We start from the raw sequence: 21,478 nt of genomic DNA on the forward strand, positions 1-21,478 counted from the left end.
ATTGTGAAAACACTTTTGAGAAAATGTGTTGCACTCAAGTCAATCTCACACCTCCTACTATCCATAAAGTTTGCCACTCCTACCTCCCTCCCTTCCCCGATACCGCCTTCTTCTGCCATTGCTAAGAAGTGTAGTACTCCAAAGTCCTGAAAGTCAATGGCATTTGAACATAACATATCGAGAGTAGTTACACATATATATGCTGTTAGAAATCTTCCTTTATCTCTCTCGACGCTGCACATCAGGGAATAATTACGCTTTACTTCCTGAAAGAGCCGACGAGTTGTAGTCACGTCAAATTGTTTTTCTCGAGTTAATAATGCAGATACTCACTTGATAATTGAATAGGGCGTATACCTGACAACTCGATCAAAATCATATCTTTGACTTGTTGCCAAGTTACATGAAACACACCAAACTCGATTTGTTTTATCATTTTCGTCAAACGGTAACTTTAGCGTAACTCGTCAGCTCAACAAAAATATACAACTTTCAAGTGTTTTGAAGAACTCGCCTGTCCCTTCAGAACCACTGCAGATAAGTCACCAGTGTCGTAAATATATAAGATTAGATGCGGCGGATATTGTATATTGTCATATCATTCCTACACGAACGCTACGATAACGTGATTAGTATTTTTGAAAATCTACTAACATTTTTTGACCGAAGTCTCTGACGAGAAAAGTATGTTTTGTCATGACGAGTAATTCCAGTAATCACCCGCTGTTTATTGAATTTCCAAATTGTCTGAAATGTTTCATTGTGGGGCCAGGGCGCGATTTTTGTTCCCAAACAGGTTCGCAATTACGGAGTTTTCATCTTATCAGATTGCTCGTGACGTCAGCATCAATACTGACCATCACTAGATAGAAAGTTGGGAGACATTGAATCAGAAGAATGATAAGGTACATGGGTCTTAAATGTCAAAAAATGAACGAGTTCATTGACGTCACTGCAACATGATGCTTAAGCTGAACAGATAAAATGTTGTTGTTGATGTCCTGTGACACTTAGTAAAGTCTAGTTACGGGGTTGCCTTCTAATCGTCCGAACTTTACCTTTAATGCTTGGATCACTTGTTGAACTTACTTATGATACATACGCTACATTGTAAGATTCGTGAGTCGTTCTATTGAAACCGGAATTCGATTCGTGCAATGGATACACTAAAATAACAAGTCTTAAATGAATATACGCAAACATGACAGCAGCAGTAGTTTGAATCAGTGATACAATACGTACGTGAATTGCGCAACTAGATTAGGACTACAGTAAGTCTGCAATATTCCTGTCTAAAAGTTGGAAAATGGTTTGCGAATAATCAGGCTTAATTTATACAACTTTTCTGTTAAATCATATGTTTCTCCATTGGGTTAGATCATTTATAGAGGAAACTATTGGATATACACAGTACATATAGGACTAAACAGGATAGGCCGAAGCTCAAGTGAGGGGTGAAGAATGCTGGGTAACTGTCATCAATAACTGATAAAGACTGGAAGAAATATTTTTGGTCGAGAGGAAGTTGGTCCTTTTGTTGAGTCAAAGCATAGATACAAGCTACTGATAAGCAATCCTGTCATCTCGAGAAAACCTCTGGCCAATGTTAAGAAGTGGTTCCAGAAGGGGGAGGGAGTTGGGTGGGGGGGGGCTGTTGAGAACAGAACTGTTTTTGTAGCACAACACAGTTCTAAAATGTCCATACTGTATAGTGTGCAGTATGGTATACTACCGTCACTGCACTGTGTACATAATTTTAATACATATAGGCCTACAGCGCATGTGTGATGCACCCTGTACAAAACTGTTACGTGCTTTGTGCTATGTTATCGATAAATGCCTTCACAGAAAACTTTGATCAAACATCGATAGTTGATCTTACAATATAACAAACTAGTGTGCTAAATATGTCTAAACCAATTCCAAAGATATCTACATATACTGACGAAAAGCTTAGGGTAATTTTGAACGTTTAAACCTTCGTTGCAACGAATTGATTAAAACATTTTGCTTACCGCGAAGTACAAGGTTTCTATATTGATGACGTAACTTCCGACCAATCATGAGCGACTATTTACACACAATTGCAAACCTGTTTGGGAAAAAACCGCGAACAGGGCAGGGCCTGGGTACGCTCCTCCTCCAGATTTGTGAAAACTGGTTAAAAGAAGGAACCTTTCCTTTTTTGTAATAAAAAGGGTCCTTTACTAATTTAAAAATGTCGTTTTGTTGATAAATTAAGCAATATATCATTTGAAAGTGCCTTTTTGTTTAACCCCCCCCCCCTTCGCAACCCCTGCCCGAAAGTTAGATTTCCATAAAGGAATGATGTCTGTATTTGGGCATACATGGTAAAATGACACACTATTTTAAGAATTTCATGCATTCACTTGAGAAGAAGGAGATACGATATTAAGGAAACAGATACATCTATTGGAAACGTATTTATTACTGTATGAGAAATGATACATAACAGATGTATAAGGGTATGAATGTAACATTTGAGTCCAAGATGAAATAGTTAAGTTTGTTACATCACGATTGCAAGTCAATGATCCCGTCCGGATCGAATCCCTGTAGGATACCAAATTCATTTTGGAATCCATTTTGTGTAACAAAATGAAAAATAGCGGCATGTATGAAACGTTGAATAGCGAGTTTCATTCTGGTACATTAAACAATTAAACCATGAAGTATAATTCAAAGAACAATTCGCAATCAACCCCCCCCCCCTCCCCCACACCCTTACACACCGCTACAATTACCACTCCATGTTGGTTTTTGCAGATGTATGTAAGTATGTAAGGACACTACACAAAAGAACAACATTAAGTAATTCCTATTCATGATTCATTGTCTTCATAGCATTATTGGCAGAATATAGCAACATTTTGCATCTAAGCACCCTTCCATTTTACAAGAGTGCATTCCTGGGGAGCATCGAATGAACCCAAAAACCTCTTTGTTATGGTACCTTATCATAGGTAAATGGTCCCCAATTGACAAAAGTATAGTTGTAGGACAACAAATGAGCTTTACATACTCGTCAATACAAACGATCTCCGTTTCGCAGATGAAGCATTGTAAGAAACATCAAGAACAACAAATTACAACTTTCGATGAAGGTCGTTCTATTGAAATATCGACTTCTGAAATATAATGTTGTTGTTACCATGGTTACATTGGACGCGGTTTGTAATAAAGATCATAATATTTTTCATGACAGAAATCAAAAGTACTCGTATGAAATAGTATAATTCGTACTCGGTACTGAATACTGTATACAGAATAATGTACTCGAAAACTGGTACTCGGATCCTAACAAGCCAGTCATCGGGCTAGGATACCTGGGTTCTCGGGAACCTCAAGTACTTAAAAGTACTTGGTACTTGGATAAATGTACCTGGCTACAACACTGTTACTATTCTTTTCAATTTTGTTTGACATCAATGTATTTGGTCAATTCTTCAACAACCAGAACAATTAACTTCTTATAAGCCTATAGACTACTTTCACATCAATAAACAGAGTACAACCCATCATTAATTGACTTGGATTGGCCCATGATTTTATTATAAAAATGACAAATAAAATAAATTATACTGGTACAAACAGTTGAATAGCAGCTGTTTGAAATCAGATCATATGGAAAAAAGGAACTTCGTGCAGCTGCTGATTAAATATCAATACGGAATAATTATGCTAAATTTCAAACTTTTGTTCTGTCAAATTTTCAGCGAATCTATGAGATATCTTCATATCTTTACCACGGAACAAACAAAAAATGCTATAACATTTGAAATATCGATCGGATTGGAGAATAAACAAGCAAATCTTAAATAAAAAAAAACAGCTAACAGTGGGACTGACTAAATTGTTCTTCTCATTGAAATTATGTATTCACATTCTTCAAATTCAATCTTCGGTGATCAATCAATTTACCCATAAAGACAAATAATATAATAATAAAAAAGTTTGTAGCCAGGGTTATTTTTTAGAAGTCACAAGTAAAAGTGGGGGTGGGGGGTAGGGGTGGGGATAGGATCAATTTAAAGAAAGCTGCCTTCACACATGTTATAATATACAATTATCTAATGAAGTTCAACATGACTGTCAAATCTTCAGCCCCCTTGCCCACATTTGGAAAATGCAATGAGTGACAAATTTACAATAAAATGGCCAACGTTTTCAGACAAGACAGTGGAAATTTGAAAATAAGATGTCAAATGTTCGATTTATTGCTATCCTTTCGACTTGATATATGGCAAGCGTAAGCAAAAATATTTGCAGAATATAGAAATTGGCAAGGAGATTTGCGTTGCAAAGGAACAACCAGTCCTGTCGTCTGCTGTTCGTGTCTGTGTTCATTTGTGTACAGTCTTGACTAGCTGCGTGAGTTCCAGCTGCAGTTCGATTGTTTGAAAAAAGTACTCACAATGAAAATGTTTTACTTAAAAATTGCGGTAAACATCGAGAAATGTACCACTTAGCTAGATTCCATTGTTCAGGTGTAGCTTCACAAGGAACGTGGTATATATAAGATCATGACTTCAATTGTTGTGGAAACATATACATTCAAGGCGAACCACTAGACTTGAGTGTCAAAAGGGACAAGGGGTCATAATGGTTAGTATACGTTGTTATGCGCGATTCCGCATTGACATATACGATCGAGGTTAATGTACACGCCGATTGTTGAGTAATTGTCGTGTGCCTCGTCGACAAGAGGTTAGATTATTTTCGGGGTACAAATTAGAAAATAGAACTTGATCCAAGTTAGAACTTAGCTAGGCAAGGACTTCACAGTAGGGTGAAATGTGAATATCTTCTAAATAGAAAACGTAATAAGTTTGATGTAGCGAAATTTTCATTTGAACAGTCCCATATTCAAAATGCGTGTCATAACCAATGAACGTTACTTAAAACAGGCGCATTCGTAAAAGCCGTTACAAAGGCTTTAACGCCATCAGTGAATACATTTAGTAACTGGTGTTTCCCTGCTATTGTATATAGTATGACCTCTGCCTCGGTTGGATACATATGAATTGATTTCTTATGTTACTGCGTTACCTTCAGAAATGACTCGTATTTTAGTAAAGCTTTCAAATACAGGTAAACGATAGAAACTGTGATACAATTGCTCAAATCAGAACGTATGGCACATAAGTTGTACGACAGGTTTAACACGGCGATCACGGTAATACACGAAGTAGTGGATGTTCCTCCAAATAGCTTTGTATATCGGATTGATGTCTGCACACTTTGATATACTTACTGGTTTTGTAATGGAATTTCGATACTGTCACATTGACCTTAGATTTAGAAAGGCTTGATCTATGGCTATGGCATTGTATGTACATCAACACTTCCTAAACCAAACAGTTGGACATCACCACCCATTCCAGGACCATTCGATACTGGAACCAATTTTCAAGGATTGAATATAACAATGTTGGATTTCCATATTACTGAAACTAAAAGTGATTGAGTCAACGATATTTACTCCAGAACAAAGGACATCCAATTAAACCCTGATTAGGTAAGTAAGTAAGGTTAATAGATTGTACTTATAAATGGAGGAATTAAGGGAGGTAGGTATAGTGCAGGACCTGGTGACAAAGGGGGAATCCACGACTCCCACTTGCCCCTACACACACACGTACACGCTAGACTTCATCTAGTGTCGATTTGTATTCAAGTTATTCCATTTTGGAGTGAGTTTGTGTATGTGTGATTTCCCTTTGTTGTTGATTTTGAACTCACCTATGTGGTTCCCTTTCTTCTTTGTTTTTCGTTAACAACCTGCACTAATTTGAGCATTTATTGCTCTACACGTAGACCGTTTTGCATTCCCGTTGCGGAATATAGATTTTATTTGGGCGTTTGTGTCTAGGAACTTAGGGAAAAAAGTTTCACAGATCCCTCCGAGAGTTAACGTTAACCCCCACCCCACTCATCCGTCGTACATTATAAAGGTCACGGGCATTTTGTTTGGTAAGGCACATATTAACAACTAAAACACCCTGTACAACAAACCCTGTACTTGTAGAAGTACCTTGGAATTTTATAAAGTTATTATATTGTACTAATCAATGAAGGAATTAAGGAAGGTACGGATAGTGCAAGACCTGATAGCCAGGCAAAAGACTTGTACCCCAGTCCCCTCCCATCAAAATATATATATATATATTAAAAAACATGTCATGGATTATGGCTTGTTCAAGAAAATCTACTTTTCATCGAAGCGTATTAAAACAGCAAGAACAACTATAAAGTGCTTAAACTCCGTAACGGTTGCCATGATACAAGTATTCCATCTGACGTCACTGTGTCTATACTTCTATATTACAAGTATTGTCTCTTTGTGGCAACAAATTCGCATGAGTGGTTTCTATTGTTCAAGTTTATAAAGTATTTTCTGCATACGAAACTTACCCGACTACTAAGTTTGTAAAAGTACACTGTCTTCGCTATGCCAGATATTGTACACTGCAATATGCTGGAAGCAAAATGTCTTTAATGTGAATACAGTTATTGTAAGATTAGTTTCTGCAAGCTCTAAATCCAGACCTACATAGCTAGGTCTTCTCAATTACTGGAGAAGTTCAATACACTGAACTACTTAATCCACACTAATCACCATTGCTTACAATATATAGTGTACACTTTCAGGGAGGATTGTTTCCACTGATGTGCTATCACTCTGGTCATAGACTAGTCATTAATCGAATTTTACGAAGACAATATTTGTACTAGGAACGTTAATTCATGGTGTGGGTAGGATCAAAATCAAAAGAAAACCGCTGCGAGAGAACACGAAATACTTAATACTACTGTAGTCTATAGCCAATGGATCCCCAACACAGTTCTGGGATTCAAACAAAAGCCATTGAATTCGTCGTTCTCACGTTTTTTTTATGGAACTAGAAATCTAAACAAGCAAGTAGTTGGGGAGAGACTAAAAGAACGAAGTCTTTTTTTCTTTACATAATGGCCAGTAAACGGTTTAGTAAATTTAATTTGGTTTTAAAAGCAATGATTGCAATATTGTATTCGAAATTGAGGTCGAATGACTGTCACGCAAATATTTTTACTTATAGATTATTTACACAGTCGAACCAAATGCTAAATACATGATCATTTTGTGTGTGCTATCAGGAGAATGATCGAGGTTCTACTTATTTAAATCTTAAAGCATCTTTTTGAGTCCTGTCTATGATTTTCTCAACCTCATTGACCCCACGGTGCCATAACGACATACACACCTAGCTTATCTATTCAAATCTAACCTCAAATGGTGGTATAAGGTCGAATGATTTAAAAATCAGAACGTTGTTTCTCTCGATGATATTTTCCGTTAGGTTCGCAATAAGCCCCGCCTATAACATGAATATTTAAATTATTTGAACGTCATGGGATAATGAGGTAAATAATTTCACTTTGCCGACGTCGTAAGCAATCCAGTAAACCAATATGTACTACAACACATTGCTCTATTTGTGTACTATTTGAGTATGGCTGTGATAACGACTCAGTTTTTCGGATTGCTGTGAATGAATCTATTTTAAGCAACAGCTTATAAATAAACTTGTCAGTTATTCACTTATTGGTTGAATTCAAACGAGTGGATTTGGGGAACTGTATGAGATTGCTTTTAAATGGGGAATTTGTCGGAAGACTCTTAATTAATATCTGCAGAAGTCCTTAATTACTCGCCAATTGGCGCTCTAGGTAGGGAAGAACTTGGCTAATATTTTAGTTTGCTGTTTTGTGATGAATACATTTAAAAACCCCGATGGGCATGTCAAAAGGGTGGCAAAACGGCGACAAAACGCAAAAAGCTGCTTTAAGAAGTTATAACAACTTGCAATCAAAATACCGATTACAGTAGTAGCCCACCCCGCTGAAGAAGGCTACATGAGGTGGGGGCGGGGAATTCGAGAAACATCTTTTCTGTTGCTGAGATATAAATGTTTGAGTTTAGTCATAAAAGAGAAAAGTACTGATTGTGCAATAACCTATCACGTCACAACATTATGCACCTTGAATTGTCTTTGTTTTCTGTTACATATGAACGTGGCTTACTTAACCTTTATAAGTAGGGCCATATAATGTAGTAATGTACAAATTCGTAGCTATCGACCAACTCTTCAAGCGTTCCATACGCATATGTGATAAATAACTGAATTATGAAACAGACACAGGCTGTTATGCGTATTATAGTATAATAATGACTCAGATCATGTCCGGAATAAAGTTAGGGAAACCCTGGTTTAATGTTTAAGCAGGGGGGTCACTGGTATGTGCGATAGTCTTTGTCTAGGGGTATCAATGTAATGCTGGCTGCCGGGGTTTATGTTAACAGTCTGGTGGACGTTTTCGTCTCTAAATTTTGTATACGGGGAAGTAACAAGACGGATAGGCCGTTGGGCGGGGTCAGCTCATGTATGTTGCAGGGTAGAGAGCTTTGCGGCTTGTTATTGGTTTCTGATATGTGTCAATGCTATCGGATATGTCGTAATTGGTCAGTTACTCGTGCATAGGATTCTACACGAGGTCGTTTATATTGCTATGCGAGTAGCGTTTTTATACATTAATTTGGTATACATTAAGAACAAGTTGCCAGGCAGAATCCTTGACGAATTTTATAGCGTTCGTCAGAGGCAATGTTTTAGAGGTTATTTTGGGGCTTCTGCAGAAGACATATGGATCGGATTGATGCACTCTGCAGCTGCGTTGCGTACACTGCTTGTGCGGTTGCAAGGCTGTTGCAGCGTAGGGTTCACGGGCCGACGCGGTCCATCGTTAGCTGTGCTGCGGGTGACATCCCTATGTTCCGAAGTCTCTATGTTCCGACGTTTCTATGTTCCAACAAATTGTTTGGACTCTTAATTTGTTTTGACCAAGCTTCTTTCGGACCCATTTTTTTTTTTTGGAGATTCAATGTTTTTGGTCCCCCATTTTTCGGATCATTTTTTTTTGGGGTACTTAATTTGTTGGTCCCCAAATTTTTTGGGACCCAATTTCTTTGAGGGGGGACTCAATTTTTTTGGATCAACATTTTTTCTGACCTACCTTTTTGGGGGACACAATTTTTTGGACGCACCATTTTTTTTTTTCAGGAAAAAAAGGGCCCAAAGTTTGCTATGACCCAAATAGTGCTTGTGACCGAAATTTAATTGTTTGTACATGTTGGTGTCAAAAATTTTGGTCATAAAATATAGTGGTCTAAAATAATTTTGGTCCGAAAAAAGTTGGTCTGAAAACATGTTGGTCAACAATTTCGGTCCAAAAAAAAATTGAGTCCGAAAAAATTTGGGTTAAAAAATTAGTCCAACAAAATTGTCGGAACATAGAGACGTCGGAACATAGAGACGTCGGAACATAGAGATGTAACCGTACTGCGTTGCCTTTGACGAATTCATCATTTGCTGCGCTGCGTTGTCTTTAACGCGATACGTATAGTTTAGCTCTCTTCTAGGCAACTTGCGCATTACAGAATAGCTGTGCCGTGATAGGGTTAGTTAATGTACGTTGTCCGTGTGTCGTGTGTTAGTCGTTAAGGTATTCCTACTTAAATATATTTATTTATTTGTTTATAACACTTCGAAAGATTTACTACAGGAACATTGTATATAGACAAGTATATATACTTATTAATCTCGGGATGCACTGTTAGTGTATTTTATTCAACCGTGTCCTCGAGTCTCTCCCTACCAACCCCACACCTAACTTACCAATCGGGTACGCTACAACATAACTGGAGCGGACAGCGTTACACTACATTGCATGAGTGATACAAGAGTTCAGAGCCACAATGGAGCATGTCACATGTTTGGTGCGTTGTTTTACGCGATTCTGCATTGAAATATTTGGTCAAGGTTAAAGTATACGATGATGGTTGAGTAATTTTCGTGTGTCTCGTCGACAAGTACATAGTTCTCGTAAAGAGTTATAGTACTTGATCCAAGCTTAAACTTAGCTAGGCAAGGACTTCATAGTGCGATGACATTATGTTATTTAAGTTCTAAATAGAAACGTTATAGTAGGTTCAGTTTCGTGAGAATATCATTGAACAGTATTCATATTCAAAGTGCATGTCATAACCAACAAGCGTTACTTAAAACAGGACGATTCGAAAAGTCGTTATAAAAGCTTTTACGTCATCAGTGTAAACATATAGTAACTGACGTTTCGCTGCTTTTAGGTACATGTGTGTATGTGACTTGCATTTTCTGTTTGTTTTTGAACTATTTTGAACCTATGTGGTGTGCTTTCTTCTTTGTTTAACAATAAATATATTCTAATCAATTAAGGAATTAAAAAAGTAAGTCAACGTACCCACCATTTCCTACAGTAAATAGGTCACGTGTCACCAGTCGGATGAGACAGCTATCTACAACTAGAGAACCTATACTTGCACATGTACCTCTAAAGTATATTAAGTCAACATATTGTAATTTGTTCCTCACCACTACCCCAATAATATTGTAGCGTGACGTATTATGGGGAATAACATCCCCTGTAAAGACTTTTGGTAGTGGAATCTTTCTTTTGTGTTCACTTTGGTAACCTCTGTATTAAGCTGTCTGTATTATGTGCGTTTATTAGTCCCTTCTTCACAGCATTTGTAGTTCAAAGCTTCTATAAAAACTATACCTAACTACATATCCTCAAGTTCTATTTCGATGTAGCCGACCTCACAACAACTAGTGCATTTAAAATTAATGTTTAGAGTCGAAGATTAATTCGCATTAAGTAGAAGCTCATTATGCAGGTTATACCTATTACCTGTGACAAAAGTAAAAGTTGAATGGCACATTACTACGATCCGCATATAAAATATAGTTTAACTTTCTGAGAAGGTACCAGATATATGAAGTACATGTGAGCATGCGTACATGCTTTAAATACGGTGATACGACCTTAATCGATGTTGGTGACCATATAGCCATATTGGCCCTTCACTATATTGATATAGCGGGGAACATTTACATGTGGTTCAGGCGACGAATATATTGTATTCAAGAGACAAAACTAATTTAACGTAAGAGTCCAGCGGTATATTAGAGTTATAACTCACACACTTATGTTAGGTACTAATTTAGAGAGCCGAAATTAAACAACCTTCTAGCATTCAAACAAAAATGATGGCTGCTAGGAAGGAGCATAAGGGCAAGGGGGTGAGGAGATGGGAGGAAAGGAAATAACACCGTTATTTCACGTATGTCTTTTGCACAAGAAATAACAATTTTTTTTCAAATAGAAGGTTAATTAAGCTTCTGCAGCGTTGCTGCTTTTGTTTTAACAATATAGCAATCCGTCACAATCCTTCAAGCATCTGTGTGTAGTCATGCATAGAGCCAATGTATGGTTCGTTAACCTTTACAGTGGTGTGTAATTCGCTATTTTGGCTACTCTATACATATCACGTTTTATGCTAGACACATTCGAATCACGAACCTCCATTTCCTCGTAGAATACATATAATTCTGATACATTCCTAAGGAAAGTAAATACCGAAACTGAAGCATTTATTACTTATTCCCGTTGTATATATTTATCATCTTTACCAAATCTCAAATTCCTTGTCTTCCATTATTTAACTCTGATCTTCCAAAAAAACGACCTTGGCGAAGCGTCTTGCAAATGCGATACCGAATCCATAGTAACTGTCATGTTAAAACGCACAATGAAATAACGCGGATGCTATACATCAAGTTTGTTTAAACTTCTTCGAACTTCAATCACCTCCACCGCCAACCCCCACTATCCATTATACCTCTAGATTTAACCATCGCATTTTTTTATGAGTCTGCCCTGCAAAAAAAAATAATAATAATTGTATCCCTTCAATTGATGGAACCTCATATTACCTTTTTACCCCTGTCCAACATCCCCCACCCTGTTCTCCCGGTAACCATCATTACATTTTCACACCAAAGTACATTTTTCCAAAATAAAATCAGCTTGCTACCATTTATCATTATTACAATTGTTGAAGCAAGATATGAACCTTTTTATCAAATTCTCAGCACAATCAAACTGGATTGTGTAACTATATTTTCCGATCCCCTCGATTTTACCTGATGATATTCGGGGAAGTCGTGGGTAATAGAGCTTTACGTGTACTTGGGTGTATTTTACTGACGCAGCTTTTCTACTGCAAGATATGGTACGAAATGCTAAGTTACTAGAAACTATTTCAATACCTTTTGTGTTGGTTACGTCAATACTAAGGCCAGGGTGACTACTTTTGGTTTTTCACCAATCTAGGTTGACGCTACTTTATGAAGATTTCAAGTTTTCTATCGGTTTACAGATTCCATCGGTTATGCGAGAAGTGTTGATCACCCCAGCCGTATTGAAAGTATCTGGCAGAAATATATAAGTGAAGCAGTAAATGCTATAGTAGAAAGTGAATTTAGTAAACTAAACACACATAGGAAACGTTATTTTTTCTGCTATGTAGTTCTGTTATAATGTGTCTTATTGTGTGGATTTTGCCCAAATCTACTGAATGCTGCTTTGAAGTACTTTCAATTAGCAGCCTACTTTTTCCACGAAAATCCATGTCGGCAAGGAAGTCTTCAAAAGATTCCAAATGTCGTTTGCCAATAGAGAATATTTCCAAAACACCAAATTAATAATATTATCTAACAATGATGAATATTGTGTAAAAGTAAGTTGGCCTGACGTTTCGATCCTAGCAGGATCTTCTTCAAAGGTTAAATGACAAGTACCAGTAACAGAAGGGACAAAAACACGCACAGAATACAGACAGGTTAATGAGCATGATGAACACAAAGAGATGGATGTAAGGGGATTAGTAGACAAGGGATGGGGAGAAGAAAGAAAGAAACCAACAGGTGAAGAGGAGATGTAGGAGATAAACAGAGGAGGGACAAAGAGAGGATTAAGGGAAGGGGTTAGGGAATAAACTGGAGAAGGACAAAGACAGAAAGGTGTGGAGAAGAAAGGATGGAAGAGAGCTATGAGTAGAGGAGTGATGGGGGGGGGGTGGACAAGGAGAGAAGGAGGTGGGCACAAAAGAAAAGTTAGTCATGTCCTTCCTGAATGTTGAGCCCATGAGGTTGAGTGGTGCGAAGACGTTGCATCCACAGCCTCTCTCTGCTGATTCGTATTAGGTGAATATTAGCAGAAAAATATTGTTATGGAACTAAAACTGCGTATGTTAACATAACCCAAAAATAAAATAAAATAAAAACTAGACATGACTGTGTCACTGGAGTGACACGGACCCAGCCGTTCATCCTTTCATGACCTTTGACCCTAAATTTGTGTATACCTCATAGACACTGGTGAAAAGCAATGCATAACGTGTTAGTCGCATTATCATAGGCATCGGAGTAAATTAAATCATTGACACCTAGATGACCGCATTTGACCATTGACCCCATAACCGTTATTATGTTTTTGTTCTATTTTTATTTTTTTGCTTTTGTTTCTTTTGTTTGTTGTTTTCTAACATGCAGTTTCTTTTGAAAAGGCATATTTGCTTTAAATTACATTACAATCATGAGATTCAAAGCTTTTAATTTAAATTGGATTTTAAAAATGGGTAAATCTGCAAAGTGGGTGTGTCGAATAGGCTACTAACACATTTGCGTGAATTTTGACCCCACAAGCAGAGGTCATATAATAAGGTAGTCATTGACTTTTCTTAATCTTTTATCAAGGTCTACAAGATGGCACATTTAGTTCTGTGTTTTGACCTTGTTTTAATTTTTTTTTGCACAGTTAACGTTTATGACCCTTGTGACGTCATGCATAACCTTCGACCCTAATTGAGCACAACCCAAAGACACTGACTACAGTTCATTCATATACCATACGGCCATAGGTCAGATGAAGAGGTCACCATTGACAAATTTCAAATTTCTGTCCGAAGCCAACATGCTGACACTGTTACTGTTGCCACTTCAGATTGTTTGAAATGTGACCTTTCTTTGACCTTTGACCTCTTAACCCTATGTCAGACTTAAAGGTCACTGTGGACAATTTTGAATGTCTGCCAAAGTACGTGAACATGATGACTTTGTTACTTTTTTCCATTTGGGGTTGTTTGTGATTTGACCTTTGTTTGACCTTTGACCCCCTCAACCGTAAGTCAGACAAAGTGGTCGCTGTGGACTATTTTGGATGTCTACGAAAGGTGAATATGAAGACTTTGTTACTTTTTCCATTTGGGGTTGCTTGTGATTTGACATTTCTTTGACCTTTGACCCCTTAACTGTAAGCTAGACAAAGAGGTCAATGTGGACAATTTTGGATGCCTGTCCAAGGTGAACATGTTGACACTGTTACTTTTGCCATTTGAGGTTATTTGTGATCGGACCTTTGACCCCTTAACCATAGGTTGGACGAAGAGGTCACTGTCGACAATTTTGGATTTCTGCCAAAGGTGAACATGTTGACACTGTTACTTTTGCCATTTGAGGTTGTTTGTGATTTGATCTTTCTTTGACCTTTGACCCATAACCATAGGTTGGACGAAGAGGTCACCGTGGACATTGTTTTATGTTTGTCCAAGGCCAACATATTGACACTGTTACTTTATCATTTGAGCTTGTTTTACATTTGACCTTGTTTTTTACTCTTGTGACCCCAAATGACCTTTGATCAAAATTTCAAAAAATAAGTTTCGTAGAGGGCTTCAAGCTTTATCATATGCATAAGACATATGATCAGGCTACATAATCTGTAGGAGTAGCGTTTTTTGTAAATTTTACATCTTGACCTTTGACCCCTTAACCGTAAGTCAGATGAAAAGGTCAAAGTTGACTTTTCTTTATCTTTGGTCATGATCTACAAGATGAGATATTCAATTTTGCAACTTGAGCCTACTCTATTTTTTTTTATGTAGTAAACCATTTTGACCCTAGTGACCCCTGTGTTACCTTTGACCCCAAACTGGTCATGGCCTGAGGTACCCTTACGGTCAATGATTCTTGTGACTAAGTTTGGTGAAGCACGGTAAAGGCATGTACGAGCTATAGCGATTCCTGTGACAGAAAGAAGAAGAAGAAACCATAAGATACAAGACCCAGCCTGCACTTTGTGCATGGCTGGGGCAAAAATGGCTTCTGATCTTAAGACTAAGAAAATGTATGTGGTGATGATGGTTCAATTTAAAGTAATCTCTATATGTATATACATTAAATATGGATAGGATAGATGGATAAGATGTATGGGATTGATCGGAAGGATGGATGGATAGGATGGATGGATATGATGGATGGATAGGATGGATACATTTGATGGATAGGATGAATGTATAGGATGGATGGATAGATAGGATGGATAGGATGGATGGTTATGATGAATGGATGGATGGATGGATAGGATAGATGTATAGTATGGATCGATATAATTTGATGGATAGGATGGATGGATGGATGGATGGATGGATGGATGGATGGATGGATGGATGGATGGATGGATGGATGGATAATATGGATAGGATGGCTGGATATGATGGATGGATAGGATGTATGGATACGATGGAGAGGATGTATGGATAGGAAGGCGAGGATGGATAGATGGATATGATAATTGGATAGCATGGATGTTTAGGATGGATGGGTAATATGGATAGGAAGGATGGATGGATAAGATGGATGGATAGGATGTATAGGATGGATTAATAGGATTGATAGGATGGATATATATAATGGATAGATATGATATATGGATAGGATGAATGGATAAAATGGATGGATAGGATTAATAGGATGGATGGATAGGATGGATAGATGGATGATATGGATGGATTGGGTGGATATATACGATCAATGGCTAGGACGAATTGATAGGATAGATGAATAGGATGGATAGAATAGATGGATAAGGTGGATGGATAAGATTGATAAGATGGATGGAAAAGATGGATGGATAGGATGAATGGATATGATGAATTTATATGATGTATGGATAATCTGGATTCAATGGATGGAATGATTTGGATGTATAGGATGAATTGATATAATGGATGGATATTATGGATGGATAGGATGGACAGGATGGATGTATAGATTGATAGGATGGATGGATAGGATAGATGGATAAGATGGATGGATAGGATTGATCGGATAATATCGCAATTGGATGGGTGTAAAGAATGTGTAGCTATAATTGGATGGATAGGATGTATAGGATGGATGAATAGGATGGATAGGATGGATGGATAGGATAGATGGATTAGATGGATCATTGTATACGCAGAGCCAATACAAAGTCCTAACTGTATCTGTATTTCATAACGCTGTGTTTTGCCGTAAATTAATTAGATGACAGTTGCATTTCCAATCACCAATTATTGTTGAAAAAAGTATCATCTAGACTATAGCCAATTTTACCTAAAAATGTGCATTTTCTCCTGTAACTAGCCATGAAAAAAGGCGCAAAATTCAATGGAGATTTATCACAAAATACGACAAAAATATAACTTTTTACTGCTTTATTACGAAAATAAATGTTGTGAGATTAACCTTACTGCGTCATGGTGGCTGATGACGCCTTCTTTTGCATTATTCAAACATTTAAACCAGAGGGGTAGGTCGCAAGCAGTTTCACAAATTTCTTTCGTCTGGCCTTCAGTTTTTTTGGGGGGCGGGCTACAAGAAAACTGCTCTCTGAGCTCATTAACTCACTCGTTGGGGTCTGACTGTAGGCCTATGTCTACTTTGACCAAAACATGGGCTCGGCCTTTTTTCATTACAAAGATTTGAGATACAACTGAGGGCGCTACTGGCAAATACCTCAGAATTATTTCAACCTATCTAGCCTAACTGCTTCCTAAGCTAGTAACTAGTAATCAGGGTTGTCCAACCTACGGCCCGCGGGCCACAGTACGGCCCGCCGCAGGGTTGCGTCCGGCCCGCCAGAGATGCTCTACTGAGCGAAATGTTAGTGAACAGATTTATTGATAAAAATTTGAAGCTATATAATCAATCATTCGAACCTTCTGGGTCCAAAAAACTGCATACAGGCCGGTGGTGTGACACTCTCTCAGCGGAGGGGGGGGGGGGCGGCTGGACTTTATTCATCTGTTTTATCAGGAAGGGAAATAAAGCAGTGCGCTCCGCGCGCAGTGCTCACATTTTGTTGTCTTGGGCTTCGGGCAAAAAAATAGAAAAATCGAGCGTAGGGTTCATGCGGCCCCTTCCTTCATCATAATCATTCCATGTGGCCCTCCTCCGCAAAAGGTTAGACAACCCTGAACTAGTAGTACAAGTAGGTGTATAAGCCTCAAAGTCTTAGGTTGTCTACCTATGGATGTCACCTACAATAAACGATATGCAATGCTAGCCGGCGAACAAGAATGCCTTAATCGTCATCCGTCACATAACGAACACATATTCGATCCCGTAGTAGTATCCAGTGATAGTAGTACTATATAGCAGTACTATCCAGTGATAGTAGGCTAATCATATAATATATCACACGCTAGGACCTAAACTGTTTGAAACGTGGTAACGAACTTAGCCGATTATACTATCTCTGTACAGCCTCAATTAGTACTGTACAGTAGCATGGTGACTTCGAAGTTCGGACACTTAAGACTTAAAACACCCCAAAACTAAATCTTCTGGTATAAATCACCGGAAAATATACTTCATATGGTGGGAGAATTGTGTTATAGTACGATACACGGCCAAACTTTCTTTCCTCCAAACTGTTTTCACGTTGTTTTCCAAGAAGATTCTTCGTGATTGTGGAACTGGTATTAGAGTATTGCCAAGTTCGGACACGCAACCCGCAGTGTAGCACTGGTGATAAAATTGGTGGCGCAGTTGCTCTTTCAGTAATTATAACAGACTTCATAGATCTTCGTCATTTTATTGACAAATATGTACGTAATTTTTTTGCACACGGGTCATTTTGGAGAGAAAATAACTGTAGCTTCGTACTTTTTGGTGAAAGTTGGCTCTTCCTGTAGATTTTCATGGTGAAATCGTGTATTTCTTAGGGTGTCCGAACTTCGCAGTATGCCGAACTTCGCAATACTGACTATACAGTATTGCGAAGTTCGGAACACTGCGAAGTTCGGACACCCCTAAGAAATGCACGATTTCACCCTGATAACCTACAGCAAGAGCCAATTTCACGAAAAACTACGAAGCTACAGTTATTTTCTCTACAAAATAACCTGTGTGCTAGCAAGTACTTACATATTTGTCTCTAAAAGGAAGTAATAGTTTTGGGGTTGTTTAAATCTTAGGTGTCCGAACTTCGAAGTGTCCATGCTACTGCAATTCGAGCATTTCTCTGCAAACCCTAACTTCACATAAAGCTGCCAAAAATGCATTAAATCAGTCAAAATCTTTGAAAAGTTTCAAATGAAAAACATATTGTTACCTTACAGAGCCTAGATGATAAACTTCCGCAGGGAAATGGAATCAACAGTAAACAGATAGTTTTGGATACGTAAACCTTAGTTAGATTTCGTTTACGAACCATTTTGTGAATGGTCCTGGCCACAAACTTTTTCGGGTTTCTTACCCTCAACTTCATGGAGTTTGGAAAGCCGAAATTGTAAATAAATCAGATCATATCCCTACACTAGTTTGGAGTGCCCTAATTGCAAATAAACGAGTGAATATCCCGTCCTACACTAGCATATTTTGAGGGGAAAAGTTTGCATTTAAAGTACCTTTGTTGACAGGTACTTGTGGTTAAGAGTCATGCAATTGACTAGTTTTGCATAATTCTACCAGGTAGGCCTAAAGTCAACTGATATTCTTATAGTCCTTGTTTGTGAATGTATATAGTGCTCTGATCTTAGCTGGTGATGTCACTAATCATCCTTTGCGAGATGGACACCAGTCTATTGCAGAGTACCGATGAAGATGTAGCCTAGATGTAGCTATTATGGTTTGTCCCGAACATATTTAGTTATATAGAGGCATAGGAACTGATGGGGAGGGGGCGGGAGGTCTTCATATTGTTATGGTACGGTATCATGGATACTTGGTAGGCTTACGTGGGCTTGTTATTCACGTTCTATTCGCCAGATATATACTTTATTGAGAAATTGATTGATAGAAGTGGGACAGGGCCCACCTTCACGGGTCACTTCTCGCATAACGAACGGGATTTCTCCGTGACGGAATACCTCGCGACGAAATGAATTTGGATAACCGAATGAACTTGGACAACGGAATGAAATTGAAGAACGGAATGAAATTAGAGAACGGGAGTTTTCGCGAAGGCAACATATTGAGCAACTGTAACATAAATCATAAATGTGGTGTGCATTACGATTGACCTTTAACCTTTGATGTTGAAGTTATGAACCGCCTAACCCACTGATCTACACTGTGGCACTGTAGATCAGTGGCCTAACCATGTTTTTACATGAAGTTTACCTTCCGTTCGCTCACACACATTAATTATATGTTTGTTCAAGCCACAAGGTACGCCATTGGTGCTCAGTAGGGGCTATAGCGCTAACAGAGGCTAAATCTCAAGCAGTAGTACACAAATCTCGACTGTGTCCAAAATCTCACATTGACTGCACGTGAAACGATTTTCAAAAAAAAAACCTAAATCCAACAACACTGAGAGGTTGACAAAGTTTTCGCCCCCCACGGGAAAAGCGCAACATTTTTACGCCCCCAAATTAATACAACGTTTAGAGGGTGTATACGAAATTTACCACAACCCCCTTCATCGGGCTATATCCCTCGTTTAATGGGGGCAAGGGGCTCGTCAAGCATGTCAACTTTGCCAATTTTACACCCATTGACTTAGCACGTAAAACGATTTTCCAAAAATAACGTCCAACAACACTGAGAGGTTGACAAAGTTTTGGCCCCACCCCCCTTCCCCCTCCCCTTATCGTAAAACCATTCTCATATCATGCTGCATTTGTATTGCAGAGAGCTGCAGAGCAAGAAGATTTGTTCGTTAAGATTTACATTGTTTCTTTCATGACTCTATCATTGCTTGTTTATTGTAACGTCAATTGTTAAACTCTAAAGATTGTTGATTTGTTTTGGTTATACTTTTGTTGTTGAAAGTATGTTAGAAAAGACTATAGTCGGCTTCTGAAAGAATATAATTTGTTTGCAATATACTCAATACTCCTAAAAGAATTGTTGGTGGGTGCACGTTTGTGTGATTCCAGTTTTTACCATATTTTTACTTAAAAATAAACCTTTTATTATTTTTATGTTTTTGCAATTGATTTTAATTAATGCTGTTAGTGCAGATATCGAGTCATTTGTACACAAAAAGGAATAATGATAACTAATATATTGACGAGATCAAATCATTATTTGAAAAAAGTAAAACAAAAACCTGTTAGTACACTGCTTATCCACTAATATGTAATAAAATATGTAAAAGTAAGTTTTGCTTATGCTCTTCCACATTCAGTTCAATAACTTTATCAGTCTTGCATTGGGAAAATTGTATATTTACTCCAACTCTCACCGTCAAAGTTTAAAAAAAAAAAAACTTTTTGGGGAACGAAATTCAATCGGTTGGTTTCCCATGAAAAAAAATTGAAAGCTGTGAAATCGTTCTACAATGGCGTGATCGAACTAATTCATTTGATAAATTTATTCCATTGATGTATGTAGGTCGATCATCCCAAAACCTATGTAGGGATTGACCCCGACCACCCCCCCCCCCCGCCCTTGGCTCTTTATTATCATTTTTATTTTATGTTTTCTCCGATTGTTCAGATTGTATGTGATTTAACATGTTTTTTTAGTAACAAATAAAAATGAATTGGAATAATTCTGGTGTATATTTTCACCGGTGGGTGTCTAGCTTGTTGTTATATGTATATGTTATGTGTAAAAATTCAAATGTGTAACAAGGAAATTTTATCGATGTATTTCACCTTTACACCAGCCAAAGAAAATGTCTTATTTTGAAAGATATAATTGATTCTTTAATCACGAATATCTTCATCCAGAAGAAAGAAGCAGAGAAACGACAGTCCCGAAAGATTATACAGCGTAAATTAGAATATTGTAGGCAAATTAGTATATAAGCAGCCACAAGGATTGTGTATATCCAGCAGAGCCAAATTAAAACGGCGAATTTACTAAAGCTTTTCCATACTTGACAGTCATACCGTACACATGCCAAGCCTAACCCCTTACCCCCACTTGATACATACTATTAGAAATTGCCTATTCGTCACGCATATATATCATTGTTTTCATTTGAATTTTACTTTAAGCTAGTAAGATTTTTCAGATTCTCAAAAATGAAAGTCAAACGCGTATATAATGATCATCCTTTCATAATTATGTTAACCCATCTCCACCCGAGCCCCTGTGCATTAAATAACCTATTTGTCAATTACATGGTTCTTATACGATATCGATAAAATATACAGCGTTGCCTAGAATGTTTTATGTCCCCAAAAACATTGTGTTCTGGTAGTTTATCCGGATATTGTAATGTCAACCAACATAACCTCAGAGAGTATAGAAAG

The 21,478-nt window shown here is 37.8% G+C and overlaps 1 protein-coding gene across 1 annotated transcript in view; it reads left to right on the plus strand.

Moving 5' to 3' along the window:
• Window positions 1–5,158: 5,158 nt before the first annotated feature.
• LOC139970019 (uncharacterized) overlaps window positions 5,159–21,478 on the plus strand; it is a 48,183-nt gene continuing 31,863 nt past the window's right edge. The window contains exon 1 of the mRNA XM_071975551.1: window positions 5,159–5,539. The gene's annotated coding sequence lies outside the window, so the exon portion shown is untranslated. The remainder of the gene's footprint in view (window positions 5,540–21,478) is intronic.

Source organism: Apostichopus japonicus, chromosome 7 (assembly GCF_037975245.1).
Source record: "Apostichopus japonicus isolate 1M-3 chromosome 7, ASM3797524v1, whole genome shotgun sequence".
Classification (NCBI taxonomy): Eukaryota; Metazoa; Echinodermata; class Holothuroidea; order Aspidochirotida; family Stichopodidae; genus Apostichopus; species Apostichopus japonicus.